Here is a 12,678-nt window from a genome sequence, read left to right as displayed (position 1 = left end):
TCCCACGTGGGTGCAGGGTCCCAAGGCTTTGGGCTGTCCTCGACTGCTTTCCCAGGCCACAAGCAAGGAGCTGGATGGGAAGTGGAGCAGCTGAGGCACAAACAGGCGCTCATATGGGATCTCAGTGCGTGTAAGGGAGGACTTAAACCCCTAGGCTACTGCGCTGGGCCCACAACAGTTTTTCTGATAGAATTACTTACTGGAAAGATAGAAAAGATTCCAACATTGGATTGTATATACATCAGTGAAATGTTTTCATCCTTGCTGTGTGGCAATCCTCTTTGAAGAGATTCTTTACCGAAAACCCATGAGCTGAAGCAGACACGATAGTTACGTAAGTTTTGCAATGCTGTTTAAAGTTTGGTTTGATGGGAAGGTATGTCTGTGTCAGGAAACCCTGAACTGTTTGCCAATAATTTCTAAGTACATGTAGGCTGCAATGCTGTTATTCAACACACAAAGACTGTAAGAAACCTATTTTAAGGAATTCAATTACAGCTCTGCTGAGATTATATACAAAGTGTTCTTTTATGTGCTTGCTATGGCTTATGGCCACAAGATTAATTTGATCTTGTCATGATTCATTTAAAAAAATTTTTTTTAAAATCTTTTCTGTCTTGTTGCCTTACTACGGATCAGTCAATGTTATGGATGGAACAGGACTTGGTGCCTGAAATTCATGTGGATATTTACAACCCCAAGTCCTGTGTTAACCCATAGTGACTGAATCTGATGAATAACTCGGGTCTGAGATCTCGCCGTCGGCATTTGTGTCTCGTGTGTGTTAGCTTCCCAGTTCTGCACGTGCTGTCCCACTGCCAGCCTCTGCCATGTGGAGGCTAACAGCCAGGCTCCGACATGGCCCAAGTACACCTCCAAGTACAAGCCAAAAGAGACGTTTTCTTCCTCAAGAGCTGCCGGCAGAGTTATTTTGTTTCCTTGTTCATTTTTGTAGTTGCTTTTAGTGTTGTTTTTTTTTTTTAAAGGATGTATGTGTTTTTTGAAAGCCAAAATTTCAGAGAGAGAGAGAGAGATACTGAGTCTGCTGGTTCACTCTCCAAGGGCCTCAGAAGCTGAGGCTGAGCCAGGCCACAGCCAAAACCTTGGAACTCCTGTCTGGCTTTCTCGTGTGCTTCCTCTGCTTCCCTAGGGAAGGATCTGGACGCAAGTGGAGCAGCCAGGACTCCAGCAGGTGCTCACAGGGGATGTCATTGTGGCAGGTCTGTGCCACAGTGTGGCCCCTCAGGTCATTTAAAGTAACAACAACCAAAAAAAAAAAAGCTGGCTACTATAGTTATGCTTCTAGGAAATGAAAATAATGGGAAGACCTACTTGAAATGAACATATCATTGCATCTCCAAATACAAACGCATGCTAACTATGCAAAAAAAAAAAATTCAGAAACAAACCACAAAAGTAAAATTAGGAACCAAATTATCTACGATATTCTTCTGGATTCACAAAAATACTTGCCTTTACTTTTCCTTCTTGTTTTTTGTTTGTTTTTTTAAGTGAGATTGTGTCATCTTTGGTGTTCCCTATCTGCTTTTACTCTAACCTGTGTCATAGTTGCAAGTTTGAGCTTTGCCTAACCTTTTTGCCTTGCCAGATGATAGCCGAGGTGGCCACGGCTGTGTCTGAGCCCCCTGATAATCCTAATCAGGCTCCCAAGGCTCTCCGGTGAATACTCAGGTCAAAACAAGAATGCTTGCTAGACGGTGTTGTTGGTGATATGAATTCGCTCCAGGCACCAGCACCACCCTTTCAACTGGATTGGCCTTCAGCTTTTCCCGCTGAGCCCTCTGTGCCAGCTCCCTGAATAACTGATTAATCAGTGTGGGTCTGGGGGAACAATGAAAAACTTTGTTTTTCAGACCCAAGTTGTTCTTTGGAGGTCTCTTCTTGCCATTCTTTTCAGGTACACACACACACACACACACACACACGCAGACAAACACACAGGCTTTGAAAAAACTCAATTTCTTCTATGATGAGAAAGCTATGCATGAATTTAATTTTTTTTGAATTAAAAAGTTATCTTTTAATTCAATTTTTTTGTAAATTTTTGAAACACCCTTGAACTGTCTAAAGAGACTTTTTTTTTAAAACCCCGAATCTACTGAAATAGGTTAACTTCCTCTTGCTTATTGCCAAAGTTCACAGGAAAGTGGGCGTGAATTAGATTTATTCTTCCCTGGTTACTCCTCAAAATCCTGCAGGCAGTAAGGCGGATATCAAAAGTTGCTTTCTTTGGTCTTATCTGTGTTTAAAAGTCGAGAGGGACTTTTACCGAGAAGTATTTAGAAAATCACTAATGTGTTGCTGTTAGCATTTGAAGAAAGTTTTCCCTTGCCCTTGTGCCAATTCTTTATGTCTCTCCACTTGTTCTCATTTGCCTCCAGTCTTTACTTTCCTTGTGTACCCAGTTTATAGTCCACGAGCGATTGTTTGTACAGGTGAGCACCCTCATTAAAAGAATCTGAAATCGGAAATGCTGCAGAGTTGAAAACCTGAAACCATGCTTGAGAAATTCTCATGGTATATACCAGTTGCAGTCAAATCATATGAAATTAAAAAAAAAAAGTACCGTATAAAGTTACCTTAAGGCGTTGTGTATAAGGTATTTATGATGCACACATCGATTTTGTGTGTGGACTCTGGTTCTATCCCCAAGATATGTCATCCTGTATATGCAAATGTTCCAGAATCTGGGAAAAAAAATATGAAATCCAAAGTACTTCCAGTCTGAAATATTTCCGGTAAGAATTACTCAGCATTTGTTCATTATCTGCATGTATGCTCATTCTGCTTGCCCTTTCTCACTTCCTCTTACTCACCTGGGAAAATTCCAACTCAGCTTTCATTTAACTTTTCCTGCATGCTGAGCTTTGACTGAAGGCTGAGTGTGGGAGGAGAAAAACCCACAGCCAGGCTGCTAAGTTTCATTTTCAAATATTTGACACCCAGTGGGTTCTTAATGTTGCCTGGTGATCAAATGACATGGCCCTGTTCCTTTCAGCCTGCTACTCTTCTGGATCACTTTTTCATGCTTTCACTTTTTGTCTTCAAGCCCTAACTTCTGTACTTATTGGCCCCGCCACTATCAGTTAATGACTTGGCTTCCTATGCATAGAAAAACAGAAACAAAGAATAGGTCAGGAGATTATACTCACCGGCAGAAAGAAAGAAAGAAAAGAAGGAAGGAAGAAAAGGGGGGAAGAAAGAAAAGAAAAAAAGAAAGGAAGGAAGGAAGGAAAAAAGAAAGGAAGGAAGGAAAAAGGAAGGAAGAAAAGGAAAAAAGGAAGGAAAGAAGGAAGGAAGGAAGGAAGGAAGGAAGGAAGGAAAGAAGGAAGGAAGGAAGGAAGGAAAGGAGGGATGGATGGAGGGACGGAGGAAGGAAGAAAGGAAGAAAGGAAGAAGAGAAAGCCCCAGTATGAAACCTTCGCCATGCATGGTCCAGGATCCCATATGGTCACTGGTTCATGTCCCAGCTGCTCCACTTCCCATCCAGCTGCCTACTTGTGGCCTGGAAAAGCAGTAGAGGATGGCCCAAAGCCTTGGGACGCAACACCTGCATAGGATACCTAGTAGAAGCTCCTGGCTCCTGACTTCGGATCAGCTCAGCTCTGGCCATTGCGTTCACTTGGGAAGTGAATCAGCTGACAGAAGAACTTTCTTAAAAAAAAATAATAATGGCTCCCAGCTGTTGGTTCTGCACTCTGTCACCAGCCTTCTCCTACCCCTTAGCATTGTGTGCGGGAGCCTCTGCGGTGAGGTGCGCCATGGAGGTTAGCTTCCCGCTGACCCACTTTCGCTTTGGGGACAGCATCTGCACTGAAAGGCCACTCTTGCTGTTCTTGCACCCTCTTCCATCTCCTCCAGAACTGTGACTGTGTGTGGTGGGAATACTGCACCCTGTATTGCTCATCTCCAGTTTCTCTAGCAGGCAATCTCCGTTCTGGTACTCCTTATACTCCTGACCAAGACTTTCTTAGAATAGCACCATAGTCTGAATTTCTTCCCAACCAATCATGTCCCCACCCTTCCTTCTTTATTTTTAAATACTATTTACATATTTACGGTGTACATTAATCTTAGGATCTTTTTTGTTACCCCCCCCCCCAAAAGAAACCTAAAACTTGTAGCCATCACTGTCTAACTCCCTCCCCAGCTTTCCTACTCCGATCCCCTAGACAACTACTAATTAATCTATGCAGATTTCATGCTGGTGGGCAGTTCATTACAGGCATTATACAAGAATGATCTTTTGGGTCAGGCTTCTTTCACACAGAATGTTTTCGAAGTCCAGCCCCGTTTTACAGCATTGTGTCGGTACTTTGTTTCTTTTTATTAGGGAGTGATAGTTCATTGCATGGAAATATCTTGAATTTAGCCATTCATCAGGGGATAAACATTTGGGGCATTTGGGGTTGCTTCTGCTTTTTGGCTGTTAATACTAGTGCAGTAAATCTTCATGTGTAAGTTTCTGGATGGACAAGAATTTTTATTTATTCGGGGTGTATACTTAGTAGCGGAATTGCTGGCCCTTGTAACAACTCTATACTTAGTCTTCTGGAGGCTCCAGCCAACCTTGCTTTATTTCTTCTTTCTGTAGATCTCAGAGCTACGTGATGGTCTGCAGGATCTTCCTACCTTCCTCTTTCACAAGCATTTCTCCAGAGTGCACATTAATTCCATCCTGACGTCTACTTTCCATAGCCCCAGGCCTGTGCATCCTGGGTAATTACTCTGTGCTCCTTATGGTCTAGCCTATATCCCGTCTCTATTTGGGACATTACTCCAACAATTGCCCATTTCTTTTTCTTTCTTTCTTTCTTTCTTTCTTTCTTTCTTTCTTTCTTTCTTTCTTTCTTTCTTTCTTTCTTTCTTTCTTTCTTTCTTTCTTTCTTTCTTTTCCTTTCTTACGGTTGTTCACTTTCACTTGAAAGGCAAACCGAGAAGGAGAGATAGAAAAGATCTTCTATCCTCCATTCACTCCCCAAATGGTTACCAGGGCCAGAGCTAAGCTGGTCTGAAGCCTGGAGCCAGGAGGTTTTTTTGCAGGTCTCCCACATGGGTACAGGGGCCCAGGAACAGCCTCCTCTGCTTTCCCAGGTCATAAGCAGAGAGCTGGATGGAAAGTATAGCAGCCAGGACACAAAATGCATCTATATGGGATGCTGGCACTGGCAGGTGAAAGATCAATTTACTATGTCATTGCGCTAGCCACCCCCTTTTAAAATTGTTATCTACTTGAAGATCTGTCTATCTATCTATCTAGAGTCAGAATTAGTGTGACAGAAAGATAGCTTCCATCTGCTGATTAACACCCCAAATAGCTGCAATGGTCCAGGGCTGAGCTTATCCTAAGCCAGGAGCCAGGATCTTCTTCCAGGTCTCCCTCACGGGTACAGGGGCCCAACTTAGGCCATCTTTCACTGCTTTCCCTGGCAGAGAGCAAGAGAAGCCATTGGGACATGAGCTGGAAGCCATATGGGATGCTGCCACTGCAAGGCAAATTTCCTGATGTGCCACTGTACCAGTCCCAAAGATTTATCTATTTAAAAGGCAGAATTAGAGATGGAGAGAGACATGGAGAAAGAGAGATCTTCCATTTGCTGGAAGATCTCACTGCCCAAATGGCCACAATAGGCAAGGCTGGGGCAAGCTGGAACCAGGAGCCTGGAACTTCTTCTGGGTTTCCTAAATGGGTGGCAGGAGACCAGGAACTTGAGACATCTTCTGCTGATTTCCCAGCGGCATCAGCGGAGACACAGATTGGAGGCAAAACAGCCAGGACGCAAATCAGTGCTCAGGTATGAGATGCCAGCAAATGCCAGCCCCTTATTTATTGGACCATGCCATTTTTATTCAAACAAAATTGTGAAGACATGCTTCCTTTTGGTTCCATGTCTCCTTCAAGCACTTTTGCATTTATTTTTTTCCTTTCTATTTATCTCCTCCCTATTATGCTTTTTAAAAGATTTATTTATTTTTATTGGAAAGGCAGGTATACAGAGAGAAAGAGATACAGAAAGATCTTCCATCCGCTGGCTCATTCCTCAAACAGCTGCAATGGCTGGAGCTAATTTGAACCAAAGCCAGGAGCCAGGAGCTTCTTCCTGGTCTCCCATGTGGGTGCAGGGTCCCAAGGCTTTGGGCCGTCCTCGACTGCTTTTCTAGCCATAGGCAGGAGCTGGATGGGAAGTGGAGCAGCCAGGATTAGAGCTGGTGTCCATATGGGATCCCAGGTTCGTGCAAGGCAAGGACTTCAGCCACTAGGTTACCGCACCGAGCCCCTCCCTGTTATGTTTTTCTGTTATACTAGTTTGATCTAGATTTTGCTCCACTAGTTTGTAACTGCTTTTGTCAAAGTCATCCTCTATACCTTCACAGGGTTAAATGTAGTAGACAATTCTTATCTTATTTGATATAGCAGGACTGATTTCATACTCTATTGGTTTTTCTTCTATTTACTGGTGGTTCCTAATGAAATCCATTTGCTAGTTCCTTTGTAAGGTCTCCAGACTGTGAACACTGAAGTATCCCAGGTTTCTTTCCTTGAAATTCTCTTTTCTAGCTATGCCTACATCCGTTCCCTATATGATTATATCCAGGCCTACAATTTTAAAAAGCACATTGTATGCTGATGACTGGCAGATTTTTATTTCCAGCTCAGATGCCTGTTCTGAACTGCAGTCTCATATATTTAACTTACTGTCTTTTCTCACACATATAATTAGCTTTTCATACTCATTGTGAGCAAAATGAAGCTTCAACTTGCTTATTGAGTCTGTTTCAGTTGACCATAACTCTATCTTTATGGTAGCCCAGACAAGAATCTATGAAACATTTATTTTTCACATCCTAGGGCCAATTAGTTGGCAAATTCTGCTGGCCCTATGCTTGGAAGATATGTGGAATCATGTAACTTTTCACTACTTCCAAAGCCACTTCTCAACTGATCTGTCTTTTTTCTTTTCTATTCTTTTCTTTTCTTTTCTTTTCTTTTCTTTCTTTTCTTTCTTTTCTCTCTTTCAATTTATTTATTTTTCATTGGAAAGGCAGATTTTTCAGAGAGAAGGAGAAACAGAGAGAAAGATCTTTGGTCTGCTGGTTCACTCCCCAAGTGGCCACAATGGCCACTGAGATAGCCTGAAGCCAGGAGCCAGGAGCTTCTTCCTGGTCTCTCCCAGGCAGGTGCAGGGTACCAATGCTTTGGGCCATCCTCTACTGCTTTCCCAGGCCACAAAAGGAGAACTGAAAGGGAAGTGGAGCAGCTGGGACATGAACTGGTACACATATGGGATTCTGGTGCTTGCGAAGCAAGGATTTAGCCCATTGCGCTGGGCCTTCAGTTGCCTATTTCAGTGGGCTCCTTACTGAATGAGCCCACTGAATTACAGTTCTGAATGACAGTTCTCCACATGCTAGCCAGAGTGATCTGTTTGAAACACAACTAATTATTCAATGACCTCTTTGAAATAACCTGGGATCTTTATGTACAACCCATCTGAATATGGTATTAGGAAATTATTGTTAATTTGGGTGGAATCTGATGACACATGGTGGTGATGTTTGTAAAAACTGCTTATTAGCTAGAAATAGGTACCTTTAGAAGTGCATTCTATAGCATTCACAGAAGAAAGGAATTACATGATATCCTGGGCTTGCAAAATGTGAGGGGAAGCTGAATAAACATATTTGGCAAAATTCTGATAGTGGGGAGGGTGAGCAATGCACTTGGTGGGGTTCAAGGCTGTCATCAATTGAGTTGTCTCATCTTTGCAAATTTGGTACCCACAGAGTACATATTGAAGGCTATGATGATTAAGTCTTCTCACTGAACTCTCATTTAGATGGTTCTTCAGCATCAACACCCTGTGATTTTTAGAGTTTTCTTGATTTGCTCTAAGTGCACTCAATTCTATTTGTTATATTGTGACTCACTGTAGCCTTAATAAAACTGGGGACTCCAATGCGATCTGATCACAATGTTCTGAATACATTCAAGTAAACACAAGCATAACAGTTGATAAAAAAGAAAATTTTTAAGTTTCTTTTTTTCCCAAGGGTATGAAAAATGGATCCAGACAGCAAGGTAAAGCAAAATACCTTAAAATTCTCTTCTGCCATTCATTTCTTATTCCTCTCCACACAATGTGAAACAAAGCTCCTTATTCACCTTCCAAGGCAAGGACTCCAGGCCTCACTTAGATTGCACATCACTCCACTGTTCAGCCCACATCACCTTTTTACTACAAAAGGCAACTTAAATTCATTGGCTTACTTCCTTTTACTCCCAGTGAATGCGTTCTTTACAGAGTGGTCTTAAACTTGAACACAGATCAGAATCATCTAGAAGGCTTAAGAGAAAAAAAAAATGGCCAGACCTTACTTCTAGAGTTTCCAACCTAAGGTCTGACCAAGCTCAAGAATTTTCTAGGTAACTTCTCAGGTGATGCCGAAGCTGTCGGTGCAGGGGACATGTTTTGGGAGCTACTGTCTAAGATGGAGTAGCTGAAAGCTGTCCCCAGAAACAAGAGCCTCTCCGTGCACAGAAGGTCTTGCTACATATCCTACACACAATTGTGCTCCCAGGTGCCTCTTGGGGTCATGTAAAGCTTAAGAATTTAATGGGTCATCTTCGGTCACTGTATATAAAACTTTGTAGGTAGGAGTGCATATTTGGATAGGCTCTGTCGTAAGCAACAAGAGTAAAGGAAATAATATTTACTGCCTGTTTGTCTTTATCGCAGGTGTAGGGTGTGGCTGCTAGAAGTAACAGTGAAACCAAGCCCTTGGGACTTAGTTGTGGCCTTGCAGAGTTTCTGGGAGAGTTCTTCTGTGCCTCGGTTTCTTTTGACATAAAGACAATCCAAGTAAGACATAAAGACAATCCAAGTAACTACGTCAAGACCCAGGCTGTGGCTAGTGTAGTGGATTAAGGCACTGCCTGTCTGTACTGGCATCTCATTTGGTTGCCGGTTGGACTGTATGCTCCTCTTCTGATATGGTTCCCCACCAACTTACCTGGGAAAGCAGTCGACGATGACCCACCTGCTTGGGCCCCTGCACCCGTATGAGAGTCATGAAAGAAGTACCCCGACTTCTGGCTTTACTGCCCTAACTTTATCCATTGCAGTCATCTGGGGAATAAATCAGTGGATTAGAGACTTCTCTCTCTCATTAACTTTCCCACTCAAATACATAAAATAAAATCTTTTAAAAAATGCAAAAAAAGAAAAGAACCGCCTCTGAGTGGCAGTGAAATTCAAGTGATTCCAAGCACATAAAACCCTTGAATAATGTCCATTGTCCAATAGGTAGCTTTCTCTGCTGCTAACTATTGTTGTTAATCAGCAATTTAGTAAGTGTTTTCTAGGTATTACCTCATTGTAACTTCAAGTCAAGTCTGAGAGTAAACACTGCAGGTGTTGTGTAGGCTAGGAGACTGAAGTCCCGGTAAGATGAATAACAGCAAAGTCTCGCAATTACAAATGACCCCTGGTCTTTGTAGTTTGCCAACATTTTTCTAAGCAATTCATTTTCTCCTGTAAGGAGAATGGTCCGGGTAAGTTACACCATTCAAAAGTATATTTAAAATTGATTGGATAGTGACATGCTTAGTCAGTATGATTGATGAATTTTTGTAACTGAATATTATCTTGTGTACTTTCAAATTTATTAAAGACAAGCAATGGACACAAGGATGGCTAGGAGCATGGCTACATGCAACACACTAACACATACTGAACATTTGCAGAATACTGGTCACATAACAGCTGTTTCAAAAATGCATGTTGAACTTTTGCAATTAATGTGATCAGGATTAAAATTGCTTAAAATTAAAGACTAGTACTATCTAGAATTAGTGAGATAATAGAGAAATGGGCATTGGGATGCAATCGTGATCTTTGGAGCCAAATGGTCAATGGCCAGTAAATTTTAAATATGCATTTCTTTTAGTCTAGAGAGTCTATTTATAAATATCTATCCTAGAAAATACTCATGAAATGCACTGATAATAATGTTTGAATTTATCAATTCTTATAATTGTGAGAAATTGGAAAGCTAAAAATTCATACATGGAATTATTTCATCAATTGGATACATCTGTTTTATTGGAGACTGAGTTTAAAAATGTGAGGGAGGGCCCAGTGCAGTGGCCTAGTGGCTAAGGTCTTTGTCCTGAACACACCAGGATCCCATGTGAGCACCGGTTCTAATCCCAGCAGCCCTGTTTTCCATCCAACTTCCTGCTTGTGGCCTCGGAAAGCAGTCTTGGGACTCTGCACCTGTGTGGGAGACCCAGAAGAAGCTCCTGGCTCCTGGCTTCAGATCGGCTCAGCATCCAGCCGTTGCAGTCACTTGGGGAGTGAATCATAGGACAGAAGATCTTCCTCTGTCTCTCCTCATCTCTTTATATCTGACTTCGGAAGAAAAAATAATTTTTTAAAAAGCATGAGGGGAAAGTAATACAGAATTTAAACTAAAGGCCTCCGAGATGTGTTAAGTTATTTTAAGGGTGACAGGGAGACATTTATACAATTATGTGTCTCATGTACAAAGTTCAAAACTGCATCTATAGGAAAGATGTAGAAAAATGCACATAAAAAAGTTCTTGGAAAGTTAAGGGGGCTATGGAAAATGGGTCAGGAGGAATTTCTGTTTAAGCATTTTATCTTCTATGTTGTACGGATTTCCCACACTTAGTACATATTAATGTTTACTTAAGGAAAGTAAATGGGGAAAAGGTGACTTGCCTACACCATTCCTTACTAAGGACAACACATGGTAAAATGCACAATGATAAGTGTTCATGAGCCTGAACACATATCCGTTCTAGGAGTTTGCAGTTTCGAAAATTTCCCAAAGTCATCGTTGTTGTGAAACAATTTACTTGGTGACACTGTTGATTCCCCAAGTATTTCCTGTGAGTAGTGAAAAGGCTTAATGGACACATGATATGAAAATTCCTGTGGCATGAGAGTACTCGGCTGAAGAGTTGGCCTGAAGACAATTAACAGCCATTTATGCTTGCTCCGTGACAGGTGGAGGTGACAGTCAAATGCTACTTCAGTTTGTGGTGTGTGTTCACTGTCACCTGACACAAAAAGAGCGATGTAAAACTACGGATGGCTGACCCTCTCCATGTGTTGTGAGAGGCACAGACGGGAGAAGAGAACATCATTTCCAGGTAGGATGTTTTTTTGTCAATTTCAGTTTGAGATGGTAGCTTTCTCCACTGTGAAGCAGCTTAAATCAAGAGATCGTCTTTCATAGTTCTGGAGTCTCTGCTTCCAGAATCCAAGTGTTCCCAGGGCCATGTTCCCTGCAAATGCAACCTTCAGGGTGTGGCTCTTTCTTGCCTCCCGGGGTTTCCGGCACTCTGAGGTGTCCTCATTGGTAGCTGTTATCACTCTAATCTGATTCTTCTTCATTTGGCTCCTTTCTTCCTGTGTCTGTCTTCTTACAAGTAGGCCAATCATACTGGCATATGATTGTACCTTTCATTGACTCCACTCTACAAGGGCCCTATTTTTGAAAAAGGTCACATTCATGGGACTTCCATAGTTTTTTGGTGAGGGGTGGGAAATAACCCATAGTATGAGGCATATTCAAAAAATTCACTGGAAAAAACTCTTCATGGATATTATAATTTTTTTTTTTTGCACCACTTGTCCTTAAGATTTATTTATTTATTTTTATTGGAAAGTCAGAATTACAGAGGAGAGACAGAAAGGAAGATCTTCCATCCTCTCCATCCAATGATTCATTCCTCAAGTGGCCACAATGGCCAGAGCTGAGCTGAGCTGATCTGAAGCTAGGAGCCAGGAGTCTCCCCTGTGGGTGCAGGGGCCCTAGACTTTGGGTAGTCCTTTACTGCTTTCCCAGGTCACAAGCAGGAAGTATATTGGGAAGCAGGACTGATCAGGTGCGTGCAAGGCGAGGACTTTAGCCAGTAGGCTATCGTGTCAGGTCTACCACCTGTCTTTTAATTCCATTTTTCTCATCCTCTTGTAGCTGACTTTAAGTTTGACCAGGTTTTTTCAGTTAATGGTCTATTTATTTATATGAAAGGCAGAGTGGAAGAAGGGGAGACAGAAGGGGAGTTCTCCTGCCTGTTAATTTACTTCCCAAATGCCTTCAGGGGGAAGGCAGGCCAGAGCCAATAGCCAGGAACCTACGTGGGCATCAGCAACCCAAATACTTTGGCTAATGTCCACTGCCTCTCAGGTTTGTTGGCAGGAAGCTGGATCAGCGACACGTAGTAATAGAGAATCAAGCCAGCACTCTGATATGAAACGGGAGCCTCCCAAGTGGTGGCTTAACGTGCATGTCACACCTGTGTGAAATTATTAACAACAATTACTTAACATATATGACTTGAATAAAGAATTTTGATTCAGTGGCCTTTAAAGCATTCCTAACATGGGGCCCAGCGCTGTGGCGCAGTGGTTAAGGTCCTCGCCTTGCACGCCCGGGATCCCATATGGGCGCCGGTTCTATCCCCGCAGCCCCACTTCCCATCCAGCTCCCTGCCTGTGGTCCAGGAAAGCAGTCAAGGACGGCCCAAAGCTTTGGGACCCCAGAAGAGGCTCCTGGCTTCGGATTGGCATAGCATTGACCGTTGCGCTCACTTGGGGAGTGAATCATTGGACAGAAGATCTTCCT

General features: G+C 42.5%; 1 protein-coding gene across 2 annotated transcripts in view; it reads left to right on the top strand.

The window, feature by feature from the left end:
- Nucleotides 1-10,952: 10,952 nt before the first annotated feature.
- JAK2 (Janus kinase 2) overlaps nt 10,953-12,678 on the top strand; it is a 78,970-nt gene continuing 77,244 nt past the window's right edge. For both annotated transcript variants that reach the window (XM_040988890.1, XM_040988889.1), the window contains exon 1: nt 10,953-11,200. The gene's annotated coding sequence lies outside the window, so the exon portion shown is untranslated. The remainder of the gene's footprint in view (nt 11,201-12,678) is intronic.

Source organism: Ochotona curzoniae, unplaced genomic scaffold (assembly GCF_017591425.1).
Source record: "Ochotona curzoniae isolate NIBS_2020 unplaced genomic scaffold, NIBS_Ocur_1.0 contig_50, whole genome shotgun sequence".
Lineage (NCBI taxonomy): Eukaryota > Metazoa > Chordata > Mammalia > Lagomorpha > Ochotonidae > Ochotona > Ochotona curzoniae.
This window is presented reverse-complemented; position numbering and strand designations above follow the sequence as displayed.